General features: G+C 34.3%; 1 protein-coding gene across 2 annotated transcripts in view; it reads left to right on the top strand.

Moving 5' to 3' along the window:
* Positions 1-17,500, top strand: part of LOC135206183 (homeobox protein OTX-like) — a 492,545-nt gene that overhangs the window by 254,684 nt on the left and 220,361 nt on the right. For both annotated transcript variants that reach the window (XM_064237496.1, XM_064237494.1), the window contains exon 5: positions 3,936-3,989. The gene's annotated coding sequence lies outside the window, so the exon portion shown is untranslated. The remainder of the gene's footprint in view (positions 1-3,935; positions 3,990-17,500) is intronic.

Raw genomic sequence — 17,500 nt, 5'->3', positions numbered from 1 at the left:
TTTGCAATGGTACCGAATTAATGTTTGTTGGAATATTTGGTATCAACAATATGACAAATACAAATGACATTATTTTTTTTTTCTTTTCACTTTAATCACCTTTCCTCTATGACTGATTTAATAATAGTTATTTTTTAATATATGACACCATTCGGCTCTATCAGACTGACAGCAATTGCATTAATTCTTTTGCCCACATCATTGAAGTATTATAAGCTGTCATTATACGCCTTTTCAGTATTCCTTTACATGAATCGTTCAATCATGTTACTGGAGGTTGTCCATTTATACTTTTAAGACAAACGGGTATCATATATAGCAAAACAATTTTCAAATAATATAAAACAATTTTCATCAGCATTTTCTTAAGTTTACGCCCATTTACTACCTACTGGAAATATGTTAAACACATACATACATACACTCACTCATATTGTATAATATATATATGTATATATATGTGTGTGTGTATATATATATATATATATATATATATATATATATATATTAATATGTATAATAAAAGTGCTCAAGCGCATAACTCATTTAATATGCATGGACACAAACTCTTTCTTCCCATATGCTCTTAGGATTAAAGGCATTTAATACTCTCGGCATAATCTCTACGTAAATGAATAAATAAATAAATAAAAAGTTTTCAAACATCCCTTAAAAAATTCAAGATCTTTCGGATATAGTTGAAGGAGCAAAATGTTTAGCAGCTTACTTCCTCAGCGGCATTGATTATACATACTCATATTCTTCCTTCCTGTTTTCTCTCTCTCTCTCTCTCTCTCTCTCTCTCTCTCTCTCTCTCTCTCTCTCTCTCCAGTCTGAGTTAATGACCCTGGCAGTTGTGACGCCAGGTAATTGTTAATCAATCGAACTCTCTCTCTCTCTCTCTCTCTTCTCTCTCTCTCTCTCTCTCTCTCTCTCTCTCTCTATAAGGTATACAATATTCGTCTTTTCTCTTAGCAGTCGTTCAGTAATTCCGGTAGCTTTCTTTATTATTTATAAATTCAGGTCCTTTCTAATACTTTTCGAGAGGATTACATTGTAAGACTGCACAGCTTCAGTATACCTGAAGGCCAAGAAGTTTGTTTTTTTTCTTTGTACGCCAGCATATCAACAAAATATTTCCCTGGGCTAGTAAGTTATTTTGTGCAATGTTTTGATCAATAACGTAACTCATCAACGCTCTCCTCGAATGAATTTTGATCAGTTTATATTAATGATGGGCAGCGCTATTTACAGGTTGTTATTCTTGTAAGATATTCATGTGCATTAATCTGTTATTTATTTCTTTGTACGTGCTTGAATTTTTAAATGTTTTATCATTTTATATATCTTTGTCTTACTTATTTTTCAGGGTTTATTTTAACAAGGTTTATTTTATCACCGAAAATAGATGTTTATCTTAATAGAATTTATTTTATTACTGAAAATAGACATTTATTGTAATAGGATTTATTTTATTACTGAAAATAGATGTTTATTGTAAGAGGATTCATTTTATTTCTTAAAATAGATTATTCGTAGATAAAATTGATCCATTATGAGGTCGATTACTTCCGCCAACAGGGTTGTAGAGCCTGTGTTTCGGTTTGTTTTGCTGTGCTGCTGTGTATGATGGTAGAATTGCGTCAAAACGGGCAGGTTTTTTTTTCTTTCTTTCTTTTTTATTTTTTATTTCTTTTTTCTTTTTTTGTTAATCTCAAGATCCCATTGTCAATAGCTTCACGAGTATTCAGTGTCACTGACGTGTATGAAAAGCAAACGCCAGCCTCTTTCATTGTGAGGAAGAAAATGTAATTGGGCCACACACTATTGGTATATATGATAATGGAAGCATAGTGTTTACAGAGAAGATCCAGGAATGTGGGTAACTGGGCTAATACTTCTGACAAAGATTTTCGATCCCTGATTGGCCTCTCTTGTCTATGCATTGTAATACTACGCCTACATGTTTGTCAAGAGAGGATTGGTATAGAGTCACAAAATAAAGAGACAGTAATATAGGCTATCATAAGATGCAAGGAAGCAGTATTAATATTATTATTGTTAGTATTATTATTATTATTATTATTATTATTATTATTATTATTGTTGTTAGTATTATTATTATTATAAAAGCATCTAAAGGAAATCACGAACGTTACGTAATAAGATGCAAGGAAGCAGTTATTATAATTAATTATTATTTTTTTTTTTTTTTTTTTTTTTTTTTGCTCTATCACAGTTCTCCAATTCGACTGGGTGGTATTTATAGTGTGGGGTTCCGGGTTGCATCCTGCCTCCTTATTATTATTATTATTATTATTATTATTATTATTATTATTATTATTATTATTATAAAAAAACATCTAAGGGAAATCACGGGCATTCCGTGAGTAGACGCGATAGTAATAATGAAAGGGAGATGACCTTAGCTCAATCCTCGGAAGGATAGCCCCTGATAATGTCATCTTCGCTCCTGTGGGCACCAGGAGAGTTGGAAAACCCAGACCTGCTTCTTCTATGCGAACTGAGACCGAAAGTGAGTTGGTATTTGTGAAAAATAAAACGCAGGAAAGACGTGAGTGGCGGAATTTCACGGAGACTGCGTCACGCAGCGTTGGAAGCGATGATAATATGAATCTGTTTGTTGTTTTCACTACTACTGCCGCTGCTCATGGTGCTATGACTATTGTCGTCGTCCCTATTGTGCGCTACCGAAGTTGCTGCTGCTGTTGTTGTTGTTGTTGTTCTCTTTGTCATCATTCATGTTTCTATTTTCATTATTGTGATTCAGGGACGATAATAATACCTTATCCTCGTGTTATTCAGGTGTGAACAATATCCTTCAGACTTTAAAAAGACATTGATGAATCTCTTTCTCTCACACACGTGCTCTCTCTCTCTCTCTCTCTCTCTCTCTCTCTCTCTCTCTCTCTCTCTCTGATATGTACATGTAAATATATATATATATATATATATATATATATATATATATATATATATGTGTGTGTGTGGTGTGTGTTGTTGTGTGTGTGTGTGTTATGTGTGTGTGTTATGTGTATGCATGCGTATTTAACCATGTTTATAAATTACTATTAAAGAATATTTAAACGTGTCTCTTGGAGCAAAGGGTAAGTAATAAGTTTAACATGATGTATGTTTAGTGGACACATAATATATATGTGCATATATACATAAAATTATATATTTATATATAAATCTTTATATATATATATATATAATATATATATATATATATATACATGTGTGTGTGTGTGTGTGTGTGTGTGTGTCCACTAGAGGTACATCATGTTAAAATTATTATTTCTGTTTTTTCCCCAAAAGCATGTTAAATTTTTGAAATTGTAGGGGTCTTCTGTTCCATAGCTAATATAAGAAAATATTTTCACATTCATATTGTAAGCAATCAAAGCTTTATTTATCATTTAGCATATTAATTCTTTTTGTTCTAATTATTAGTTCCCATTTGTTTATTTCTCTACAGTCAGAAACGTTGGGAAATGTATGTCCATTGAAATGCTGTGTTATTTATTCTACTAAAATAAAGTGAGGAACGAAGTGCATTGTCATGGTTCCAGAGGTATAAAAGTATTTTTGGAATGACATTTCTGTGGTCTTCTCAAATATTTTGTTAATTTCGATGCTTTTCACTGTGTTCATTTTACACAGAGTTCCTGCCACCAGTTCAAAAACGCTGAGATAATTTTATTAATTGTGACATATATGTACTAATTACTCTGAACCAGGATATTTTTCTCTTATTTTTCCATCCGTTAAGTAGCTAAGAGAGCCTCTTATCTCCTTTCATTTTTCCATCATTCCCGTTAAGTAGCTAAGAGAGGCCTCTTATCTCCTTTCTTTTTCTTATAATACGTTTTGTATTCTTGTTCAATTCACAATATTTATTCCTTTTCCAGGCGACAGATGGGTGGTGCCAAATGGCTCCGGTGCCAGGGGACGTGTCAAGTAAGGTATGTCCAAGTATTTGAGGTGTTATGGGAAAGTGTATTCAGTGACCTCTCTGTCTCTATTGTGAATGAATGACATACTTTCGAAAAAATCTTCCCCCTCTCCCCACACATAACAGAGCATGAGAAAGGTCAACTTTATTTGACGAATCAATCTCTCTCTCTCTCTCTCTCTCTCTCTCTCTCTCCTCTCTCTCTCTCTCTCTCTCTCTCATATGAATGAATGACTTATCTTTAAAGCAACTTCCCCTCTCCCTTCGCGCAATGGAATTGGAGAAGGATTAAACATTAATCGTGAATCGAAATTGCAAAAAATACGTACTCAAGCATTAAACACCATTTTCCAGAAGTCCTTGAGTGTGTGGGCGGTCAATGTACTCTTCCCAGTGTTTTGTCATAATCTAAGGCAACTCGCGAGGAACAATCCAGTTATCCTTATGCAAAGTGTTCCTAGAAATATTTAATCGAAGCTTTTGTCATTAACGAAGCGGCTTTAAGTTCAATAGGGTAGTGATCGTACCGGTGCTCGTTACGCCTTATCTTTAATGAGAAATGTCACAACTACTGGCCTTTACGCTTCCCTTTGCGTATGATCTTTACTGATGGATGTCATATTCTCAGCGGGGAGAGGCAGAGAGTAAGGACAAACAACACATGAATGAGTACCTTGAAATCTCGTGAGTTTCTGAGTCACTATTTTTGAGACTCGCCAAGTACGTATACTGACGTTGACTCCACCTGCGACCTTTCATCTCAAGACATAGCCGCCTCTTTCTGTTCGTTGGATAGGTTTTCGCTGATTTTGATGTTACTCTCCTTCCAACAAACAACAAATAACACTCCCGATCCCCTTTGGTTTTCTGAAAACCTGCTGTCTAGTTGAGCGTCTTTTGACGACTACTTTAATCCTGCCACTCCAACTTGTGCTCTGTTTCTTTTCGAAGATGTTTATTTGTTTTGTTAAATCTTGATATTCTACTCTGCCTTTTGTTATTCCCGTGCCCCCCCCCCCCCCCTTTGTACTGTTGTCATAAGGCAGTGGTTCCCAAACTGGGGGAAATTTGAAGCTACCAGGGGGGAAATAATTACGCTACTTACTAACTAAAAAAATCTGAGATGGATTTTCTTATGTCTAGAGAGAGAGAGAGAGAATGCCTGTTTATCAGTATATTTGTACATTTGAAAAATAAATTAGTAAATAGTCACAGTTTGTTTCAACTACTCTTTCCTTCATACACATGAAGGGGGAAATCTGGATGGTTGAACTGGGTGCAGGGGGAAATGACGGAAAAAAGTTTGGGAAACACTGTCATTAGGTCTGCAAAAATTGCTTCCTTATCATTTAGCGTGGAATCATGTCCTGGATGATGTCCCATCATGTTCTTGAATGAATCTCACTCAGATTTCTCCACATCTCGTGGAGATGTCACCTGGTCTGGATTGCTGTATCTGGTTATGATTTACGTGTTTTGTTTCAACACTCAATTTTTTTTCTTTATTCAGCATACCAAAATTGAATGGCTAGGGAAACACTCAAGGAGGAAAGAGATCCAAATCATCTATTCATTAGAGTTGTTATCAATTATTGTATTTCCACGAACATCACACCACTTGAAAATAATCACGGGAATTATTTTAAGACTATCTTAATGGCACACTTTGTTAATTTACCACTCCCAGAGCGCGTACTTATCAAATTTGCTTATTATTTATTAGGTCGTCAATTACGTAAGAAATGGACATACATAATATTAGGATTTTGTATTTGTTTAAAAATATATACAACTATTGCAGAAACCAAAGAAGGTCTCTCTCTCTCTCTCTTTTGTGAGAAACAAAAACCTTTTGTATTTCTTAAATCCTCTCTCTCTCTCTCTCTCTCTCTCTCTCATAGGGTCTAGAATCTCCAAGAAGTCATTATTTTGCCATCGTTACGCGAGTAGTAGGAAAATCCTCACCAGAAGAGCCAGCTGCCTCTCCCTCAAACCCTTAAAGATGATGGTAGATATTCCTGTAATTCGAAACCTCCGACGAAGAAATTCATCTTCGTTCCTATTTTCCGCCGATGATTATACTGTTTTATATATTTTATAAATCCATGGATTTTGTATGTCCCCATAAACAAAGTGTATAGAAAAATAATGAATCATCCTCTTAGTTTATATTTAGCTTCTACGTTTTATTGGATTTTCTGGTGTGCGGTTAGTAATACACAGAGAAGATTTTATATAATATATATATATATATATATATATATATATATATATATATATATATATGTGTGTGTGTGTGTGTGTGTGTGTGTGTGTGTGTGTGTGTGTGTGTGTGTGTGTGTGTATGTGGGTAAGTCCCATTACACATTTTACCTTGTAACTGAAGCTTGTGGTAAAACATACAAACTTGAGAGTGAATTTTGGCAAACATGGGTATCAGGCAGGGTTGTGTTTTACCTCCATAGTTGTTTGGTATTTATAAGAATTTAATGAAGAGTGCAGATAATGAAAAGGCTTGAGATGTAATTTTTTTAAATAAGAAAAGTAATGAATGAAGTGCAGAACGGTTGACCTTTGCAGATGATACAGCGCAAATTGCTTACGGGGAAAAGAATGTAGACTCCATGAAAATAAAAACACTTAGATACTGTAAGTGGATCAAGTTGAAACTGAACGATAGTGCGGATGAAAATATAAGGTTAAAAAGAGGCCAAAAGCTGGAATAATGAACGTTACCCTGCATGGTGTAGAAATGGTTGTGTGATACGTATAATTAATTCGTATAACTAATTAGAAACAAAGTAACACGTAATGGTAGGACTAGAGAAGGTGTTGTTCAAAGCAAAAGGAAACAAGGATTCAGTGAGTTCCCTGCAAACAGTTTTGAAATTTAAACAGATGAGAAGAGTTTATAGAAACAAAAGTAGGACTGTTCTGCCAACACTCCTTTATGGAAGTGCTTTGTGGTCGTTGAATGCAGATGAGAAAAAATATGGAAGCAGTTTCTACTATTACTTGTCTGTGTGGAGAGGAATAGACATATGATTAACTTATAAAGAGGTAGGTAGTGGAAAAGGCGACCTAGCGTTCCGGAGTATCATGGTCACAGTGAGAGAGTGGAGGGTTATATAAGCTGGTGAAGAAACATTCAAAACATCAGGAGAAAGGAGAGAGGTATAACCCAGAAATTGCTGGCTCGAAAGGTAGCTAGAGGTGTTGTATAGGAAATAGTTTTAATGTCTATAAAGCACCAGAAATCGTGCATAGATAAGATGAGCGTTAAAGTTTATAGGGATTATTTATCGACACGATGATGAAGAAATTTCGTGGCAAGGGGCTTCGTTTTTTATCGAATATTTTAAGGATGAATATTAAAGGGACTGCTGTTATGATTCTTTTTCACTAGAACAGTTTATTGGTATGTATGTATGTATGATCATATGTGTCTGTGGTATGTATATATATGTATAATCATATGTTTGTGTGTGTGTGTGTGTGTTTGTAGTACAAACGTGCATTATTCCCATAGCAGGTGTGATTTTTATTAGTTACATATTTTTCTGTTCCATAACTTAGCTTTTTAATCATTGTTACTTTTTCAGAGATGAAATTGGGTATTCTTTCATTATTAATTTTTTCCATTTCTATTTCTTTCTTTTTAGAGGAAATATATTTGATTTAAAGGGTCATATGTTATGTAGTCCGTGTTTTATCTATTTTTTACTAGCTCAAGAGTTGAGTCGTTAGATAAACTGAAAGAAAAAGAGGTAAGAGTACCACCCACGTCTCTACAGAGAGAGAGAGAGAGAGAGAGAGAGTGAGAGAGAGAGCCGGGACAGGTTACGTGACCGGGGAGACGACTTCCCATCAGGTCACGTGACACAGCTGCTTTAGCCTAACGTGTTAGTATCCAGGATCATAAAATAACCATCGTCTGGGTGTTACCCTTGGTAACAAATTCTGGAAGGACTGACTCTCTCTCTCTCTCTCTCTCTCTCTCTCTCTCTCTCTCTCAATCTTTTCTTCTCTTTGCCCTACGATATCCCAGCACCGTAACGGGCACGTGTCAAGGAGAGCACTTCCCACGCCTCCCACGACCCTTCTCTTTTCACTTTCTTTTCTAATTCTTGTATGTTTACGTAAACGTATTATTCTTCCAAACGTGACTTCTCCTTCCATCGTTCCATACGCTCTTCGTCCAAGCGCCTACGTATGTGTTGCAATTTATTTATGCGTGCGTATTCGCATGTACATTTTCAACTCGCCCGCGCGTACGTATGTGTGTGTATATTTATATTTACTTAAGTTGATACCAGAATCAGTCCTAGTTTACTTATGTTTCAACATGGAAATTTTTTTACGCAATGTCCACATTTTAAGCTGTGTCCTTTAAAAATTATACTAACCAATAAACTGAAGACTCGAAAATATTAGGTCACAACTTACACCTTTACCCAAAGAATGAGTTCTACAAAAGAATTGAATTAGCTGTGACTCTTTAACATACACCTGGAGGAAGTTATTCACAAAACTCACACACACATTAGTGACGTCATCGTTTCCTCATCGCGGTACAGCCTATGCTAGGCAGTCTCAATTATGACGTCATCATAGCCCCAGCCAATCCCCATAGTTTTCCGGCCGGCCTACAGTTTCCTTATTATCGAGACGTGTATCTTGAGATAACCCTGACTTATGTAAAGGTAACATGACGTCGGGATGCATCAAGTGTATATATATTTATATATGCCTCCTAACTGCCCACACATTTACGTGGAAGTTCTGCTCGCAGTGACGAACCGAAGGAGAAAAATGACCGTTGATTGCATTCAGTGGTTTATTCAATCACTCGCTTCTCTCTCTCTCTCTCTCTCTCTCTCTCTCTCTCTCTCTCTCTCTCTCTCTCTTTACATTATGTACGTATTGACGATTAACGGGAAGTCGACGAAGCCTACGCTGTTTTAACCTTTCCAAAGCATACGCTATTAAAATGCATAATTTACACCCACATAATTATATGTTTGTAAAATGTGCTGTTTGTACTTACACGAGCATGCAGATATATATATATATATATATATATATATATATATATATATATATATATATATATATATATATATGTATATATATGCAGTTGTAATAACCACAATAAAGAGCAAAGAATTCAAGAAGTTAAGAGGGCATTATGGCTATACAACTGCATATATATATGGTAAAAAAGGGACCAGTAGATTCTACATATATATACATACATACACACACACACACACATATATATATATATACATATATATATATATATATATATATATATATATATATATATATATATATATATAATATATATATATGATTCATACCACACATTTTCCCTGTAAATGTCGGACAATGAACCCACCAGGTTTCCGGGAGAGATCCTTGGAATTTGTCCATTGGTTTATTATGCGGGAGATTCAATTGTCCTGAGAAGGACGTAACGTATAAAGCCTAATGGTTCTTCCAAGTTTCAAGGCGTAGAGAACAACAGATCCCGTCTAATCACGGGAAAAATAGATAACTGGGTTTTCTTAACACCTGGAATGACTTCCTGCTCTGGCAAAATTACTTTGAAGATCGCTTCAACCAACTACCGGAGGTGAGCTTATTCGCTCGAATAACACTGAGGTATACGGAGTAACTTCTCGTTTCCTGCGGGCAGAGAAGTGCGTAAAAGGAATAAAATATATATAATAAAAAGTAAAAAACACAATTTGGTCAATCCTATTAGCGGTGATTTTCATACAAAACTCCAATGACCTAAATATACCTTGGTCCGCATTGCCTTTTATCGATACACTCATACTTTCCTGCAAGTTATATGCGTAAGGATAATGACGACCATGGATAGGACCCTCCTTTGGAAGGTATGTTCAATCAAGTGGGGCGCCATGGCTAAGCGGTGCAGTGACCGGCTCACGGTTGCCAAGCCTGTTTTATCTTGTTGCCTTGCCACTCACAAGTCTACCCACTGTAGATGGGTTAAAAAAAATTTCCTAGAAACTGGTCGAGAAACTGATGGTTATATACATATAGTATCATAGCCTCTAAAAGGGTGCTTGATAGAAAAAATTTCATAAATTTCATAAATGCACACACACACACACACACACACATATATATAATATATATATTATATTTATATATATATATATATATATATATATATATATATATATGTATATACATATGTGTGTATATATATATATATATATATATATATATATATATATATATATTATATATATATATATATATATTATATATATATATATACTATTATACATTGCTACTTTCAAAATGCATATTTCCCCTCTTTCAAATATCATGTAGAATTGTGCAACATTTTTTCAGATTCCTAGATAGCTTAGAGATAGGATGTTTTAAAATGTGTGTTCAGATTTCACATAACATATTGTAAAAGAATATATATATATGACATAGAAAGTGAAAAGAGAGAGATTTTCTTTGTCCGTTCGAAACTGCGAGTGTTTTCCCTTTTATGTCAACACTTTGAGATTGGAGGGTCTGCGAGATCCGTTTGCTTTCCTAATCTATCAACATGTTTGATAAGCGAGCTCAAATCTTCATTTATGTTTTGGGAATCTGTCATCGTATGAGATAAGACCTTTCTGCTTCAGTCGATCGAGACGAATACATGTCTTTTTTTTAACAGACTGGTCTTGTACGTGTATGTCTTTGTTAAAGCCGCATGCAGGATTTCACATTTTGTGAGTAAGATTGCGTCAGATTTGGAAGCTTCTAGAAGTATTATTGTCTCAAAACTTTTGTGTCATCTCCTCAGCCCAGTTTTCGCAAGGGAAGAAGATTTCATAACATTTTAGGACCGCGAGGCGTTCAGACATCTCTCTCTCTCTCTCTCCCTCTCTCTCCATCGCATAGCACTTTTGATCTTAAAGTAACGTAAAGTAAATTGGTCTCTCGTAACTTGAGAATGTTAGATTTGATATTTCTTAGAGTTTGTTTAGTGTTATTTAGTGATTTTTTATGGAATCTGAACAAACGTTGTTTCATAACGGCGCCTGGTTTTTGTGAAAGTGGGAAACAAGCTGCAGCAAGAAAGAAAGAAGTTGATATACCAAGGTAAAGTTTGTTATATTTTTATTAGTTGCAACTAATAACTAATAATGGATAGGAACTGTGGTTAACTAATAATTGATAGGAACAGTGGTTTGGTAAAAACTGATGGTTACAATGTTTTGAGTGAAAAAGATTTACACTTTTACACATTGCGTATTTTTGTGTTTTGTGTTTGTTCCATTGTTTGTGCACTTGTTCATTTTCTTATTGAAGTGTGCCTTTCTATTTTATATTTTCATTTGCATTCACAATTTAATTGACTGAGTTATTTTCATTGCTTAATCATTGCACATTTAATTAAATTTAACACTTGTGAATTAATTTGCATTTACTTAGAAATCTTTTCAAGTTTTATTATTGTTTAGCACTTGTGAATTAATTCCAAATTTTCAATTATTGCGTAACACTTTTGAATTTCAATTGAATTAATTTTATTGAATTTTGTGATAAATTAATTTTGATTTGATTTTACTTAATTTGATTCAAGAATTAATTAAACTTTACTTTGTTTTCAAGTAACAGTAATTTTCCCTGATATTGTGAATTTTACTTTTATATTTTGAATTTAATAATAAATTTTTGTATTTAAAATTTTTATAAGTGTTTTTATTTTTATACCAGTATATTTGCATTTGATTATATTGATGTTAGGTAGAAATATAGAGTGGTTATTGATTGGCTTTTCTTCAATTTACTTGAAGTGACTTAGAACCAAGGAAGTACTTAGACTTCTGAAATCAGGGAAATACTTAGAATTTTAAAGTTGTTGATGGAGTGATGCCCTTTGATTAATTTAATTATTTACAAGATTACCTCACACCTGTTTTGATGAACTTAGTCTGATTTTCTGCAACATTGGTAAGTTGTTAAGGGATCACTGTTGCCTATAGAGTATTCAGTCGTTTAATATGTGTGATGAGGGTTCAGGTGCCTGGCTTTTGGTGAGGTAACAATAAATGAATGGTAACCAGATACTTGGCACTTCGTAACATTGTATTAATGGTGCCCAGAGACCCGGGAAAGCAGATTTCATTATCACTCTAGAATATACTGGTGGTGTTAGGGATATATTTTGTTAGGAGAGTGACCATATAGTTTTTGTTTTGCATTTATTGTATTGAATTGTAAGTTGATAACTTAGAGGAAAATGGCTCAGTTCAAGGTTCAGGAATTTTTAGCAGCCCCTTCCATCCAAGTTTTATCTGAAACCACTCTGACTAAGGCACAGTGGAGCGCTTTAGCAGTGGCATGTGGTGGTTATGTGTCTACTAGTATGGTAAAGGCACAAATAAGATGTATTGCTATGGAATCATTGATAAACTCTGGTAGAATAACTGATGAAGATGAGTTAGAATTGGCTCAAGAGTTGTTGAATGTAGCACGTGCTGATCTCATAAATAAACAAGCAGAAAAGAAAGAGAAAAATGATGCAGAGTTAGAGCTTAGACGCATTGAAGCAGAAGAGAATTTGATTAAGCTAAAAATGCTTGCTGAAAGAGAAAGAATAGACAGGGAAAAACAAGAAAGAAGAGAAAGAGAAGAAGAAAAAGCAACAGAAGAGGAAAGAAACAGGATAAAAGAGGAAAGAGAAATCGCAAGACATGAAAGGGAAATGGAATTAATAAAAGCTAGATCCACATTACCTGTAACACCGTCTAACCCTAACCAAGGTAATCAAGACCCTGTATTTGATGTTGTTTGAAGTTAGGAATGCTTATCAAGAAAGCATGGGATATTCACCTAATGAAATGATTTTTGGAAGAGAAGTGATGAGACCGTTGAAGATTCTTGCAGAAAATTGGGAAGAAAATCAAGAGGAAAGCCAAGGAGAGTATGTGAAGAACTTAAGGAAAAGGTTGAAAGAGATAAGAAAATTCTCTTTAGAAAACTTGAAAATGAGTCAAGAGAAAATGAAAAGGAGATTTGATGCTAAGACTAAGCTAAGAAGTTTTAGTGTTGGTCAACAAGTGTTAGTGTTCTTACCTGTCAAGAGATTTCCCCTCACTAATAAATTTCAAAGTCCTTACAAGATAATTCAGAAGTTTAGTGATAGAACTTACGTGATTGAAACACCAGAAAGAAGAAGAAGACAAAAGAAGATACATGTGAACCTCTTGAAACCTTATTTCTCAGAAACTAAAACTGAAACTGTGTCAGTAACCCAAACAACTTTATCTACAGAAGACGATGATGGCTACGAATTGGGAACTGCAAGCAAGATGAATAATTCTTCAATTTTGGAAAATTTGGAGGATAAACTGAAACATCTGAGTGTTGAACAAGGTGAAGACTTAAGTGAAGTAATTAGAAGTTTTCCAGAAATTTTTGCAGATGTGCCTAGACGTACTGATCTGACCAAGCATGAAATCAAGATTCAAGATGGAAAACCTTTCAAGCAAAGAGCCTATCGCTTATCACCGTATCATCGAGATGTTTTGAAGAAAGAAGTTGAGTATTTGCTGCAACATGGATTAGCAGAACCCAGTTCAAGTCACTTCAGTTCTCCATGTGTGTTAGGGAAGAAACCAGATGGTTCATTTAGGATGTGTACTGATTATAGGAAACTGAATTCTATCAGTGTGGCTGATAATTATCCTTTGCCTCTTATAGATCAGTTACTTGATAATATTGGGCAAGCCAAGTTTGTTTCCAAGATAGACTTGTTGAAAGGATATTATCAAATTCCCTTAGATGAGAATGCCAAGTTGCTGTCAGCTTTTATTACTCCTTTTGGACTGTATCAGTATACTGTTCTGCTGTTTGGTCTGATGAATGCACTGGCAACATTTCAACGAGGATGGATCAACTGCTAGGATCAATAGAAGGAGTAGGTGTATACCTGGATGACATCGTAATTTACTCTACAACGTGGGAAGAACATCTGAAGATTCTGAGGAAAGTTTTCAAGAAACTACAAGAAGCATGATTAACAGTCAACTTAGAGAAGAGTGAGTTTGGCAAGGCAACTGTACAGTATCTTGGGTTTGAAGTTGGGAAAGGTCTTCTTGCTCCAGTAAATGCTAATGTAGAAGGTATCCATAAGGCTACCCCACCTAGTACAGGGAAACAGCTACAGAGATTTTTAGGCATGGCTGGATTTTATCGTCGTTTCTGCCCAAATTTCTCAGCCGTAGTAGCTCCCTTGACAGACTTAACTAGTCCCAAAGCTAAGTTTGTTTGGACTCCAGAGTGTCAAGAATCCTTTGAGAAGGTAAAAACCATTTTAACTTCAAGACCAGTACTTCAAGCTCCAGACTTCGACAAGAAATTTGTGATACAAGTTGATGCGTCAGACTGTGGCGTTGGAGCTGTTCTACTTCAAGAAGATGAAAATAATATCTACCATCCTGTGTGCTTCATGTCTACAAAATTGAAAAAACATCAGAAAGTATACTCTACAATCGAGAAGGAAACTTCAGCCTTAATCACTGCATAGAAAAAAATTTGAAGTGTATGTGAATAGACCTAGGAATGAAGAAATTTTAGTGTTGTCTGATCACAATCCACTGTCATTTATCCAGAGAATGAAAAACCATAATCAAAGACTGACCAGGTGGTCTTTGTGCCTGCATTATAACTTAAGAGTGCAGCACATTAGTGGCAAAAACAATGTAGTTGCTGATTATTTATCTCGTTGCGAATCGTTGGATTCAACACCGTGATAAAAAATCTTCTAAGGGGAGGTATGTTATATATTGCTACTTTCAAAATGCATATTTCCCCTCTTTGAAATGTCATGTAGAATTGTGCAACCTTTTTTCAGATTCCTAGATAGCTTAGAGATAGGATGTTTTAAAATGTGTGTTTAGATTTCACATAACATATTGTAAAAGAATATATATATGACATAGAAAGTAAAAAGAGAGAGATTTTCTTTGTCCGTTCGAAACTGCGAGTGTTTTCCCTTTTATGTCAACACTTTGAGATTGGAGGTTCTGCGAGATCCATTTGCTTTCCTAATCTATCAACATGTTTGATAAGCGAGCTCAAATCTTCATTTATGTTTTGGGAATCTGTCATCGTATGAGATAAGACCTTTCTGCTTCAGTCGATCGAGACGAATACATGTCTTTTTTTTAACAGACTGGTCTTGTACGTGTATGTCTTCGTCAAAGCCACGTGCAGGATTTCACATTTTGTGAGTAAGATTGCGTCAGATTTGGAAGCTTCTAGAAGTATTATTGTCTCAAAACGTTTTGTGTCATCTCCTCAGTCCAGTTTTCGCAAGGAAAGAAGATTTCATTACATTTTAGGACCGCGAGGCGTTCAGACATCTCTCTCTCTCTCTTTCTCCCTCTCTCTCCATCGCATAGCACTTTTGATCTTAAAGTAACGTAAAGTAAATTGGTCACTCGTAACTTGAGAATTTTAGATTTGATATTTCTTAGAGTTTGTTTAGTGTTATTTAGTGATTTTTTATGGAATCTGAACAAACATTGTTTCGTAACAGCGCCTGGTTTTTGTGAAAGTGTGAAACAAGCTGCAGCAAGAAAGAAAGAAGTTGGTATACCAAGGTAAAGTGTTTTATATTTTTATTAGTTGCAACTAATACCTAATAATGGATAGGAACTGTGGTTAACTAATAATTGATAGGAACAGTGGTTTGGTAAAAACTGATGGTTACAATGTTTTGAGTGAAAAAGATTTACACTTTTACACATTGCGTATTTTTGTGTTTTGTGTTTGTTCCATTGTTTGTGCACTTGTTCATTTTCTTATTGAAGTGTGCCTTTTTATTTTATATTTTCATTTGCATTCACAATTTAATTGCCTTAGTTATTTTCATTGCTTAATCATTGTACATTTAATTAAATTTAACACTTGTGAATTAATTTGCATTTACTTAGAATTCTTTTCAAGTTTTATTATTGTTTAGCACTTGTGAATTAATTCCAAATTTTCAATTATTGCGTAACACTTTTGAATTTCAATTGAATTAATTTTATTGAATATTGTGATAAATTAATTTTGATTTGATTTTACTTAATTTGATTCAAGAATTAATTAAACTTTACTCTGTTTTCAAGTAACAGTAATTTTCCCTGATATTGTGAATTTTACTTATAAATTTTGAATTTAATAATAAATTTTTGTATTTAAAATTTTTATAAGTGTTTTTATTTTTATACCAGTATATTTGCATTTGATTATATTGATGTTAGGTAGAAATATAGAGTGGTAATTGATCGGCTTTTCTTCAATTTACTTGAAGTGACTTAGAACCAGGGAAATACTTAGACTTCTGAAATCAGGGAAATACTTAGAATTTTAAAGTTGTTGATGGAGTGATGCCCTTTGATTAATTTAATTATTTACAAGATTACCTCACACCTGTTTTGATGAACTTAGTCTGATTTTCTGCAACATTGGTAAGTTGTAAAAGGATCACTGTTGCCTTTAGAGTATTCAGTCGTTTAATACGTGTGATGAGGGTTCAGGTGCCTGGCTTTTGGTGAGGTAACAATAAATGAATGGTAACCAGATACTTGGCACTTCGTAACAATACACACATATATATACACACACACACACACACACACACACACATATATATATATATATATATATATATATATATATATATATATATATATAAATGCATATATGTATATATGTATGTATGCATGTATGTATGTATGTGTACATTGTTCACAATCAAGTCTGTATTTTCCCATGATTCAGAAAAAGAAATAACTGGTACGTTAAGAAGAAGAACAGAAACATATTTGTTAAAGACCAAGTAAATGGAATACTAATGCAACGATGCCGAGTGCCTTGGAATAATAGATTACGAGCAAAGTAGTCTTCAGGGGGGCCCGTCTTATATCCTACTTGAAAAGGACGCAACAAAATTTTTCCTGAAATATTATATGAAAGGAATAGCATTAAACCTAAATCATTCTGTTTAAATTCTATGGTATATACGAATTCATACTCCGTGGTCGCGAGCATAAGGGTATGTGACAAAAAAAATTTATAATATATATACTATATATATATATATATATATATATATATATATATATATATAGAAAGTTAGTACTATATTTCAGAGACTCCTGTCTCTCTATTCAGGTATTTATTAACTACCTGAAGAGAGAGACAGCAGTCTCTGAAATATATTTATATATATATATATATATATATATATATATATATATATATATATATATACATGTGTTTGTGCGTGTGTATGCATGAATGCAGGTGCTTTTCCATATATTTACACAGGGACTTATCTACAAAATGCTGATCCCCATACGCACCCTCTGTGTCGCTCACATTTGTGACGCTTTTGCTTTTAGGAAATCGAGACTTTTTTTTCCACCACTTCTACCATAAAGTACTATCCTTCTACTGTGGTTTCAGAACTGTGCACAT

This window comes from Macrobrachium nipponense, chromosome 29, assembly GCF_015104395.2.
Source record: "Macrobrachium nipponense isolate FS-2020 chromosome 29, ASM1510439v2, whole genome shotgun sequence".
In the NCBI taxonomy this organism is placed as follows: Eukaryota; Metazoa; Arthropoda; class Malacostraca; order Decapoda; family Palaemonidae; genus Macrobrachium; species Macrobrachium nipponense.
This window is presented reverse-complemented; position numbering and strand designations above follow the sequence as displayed.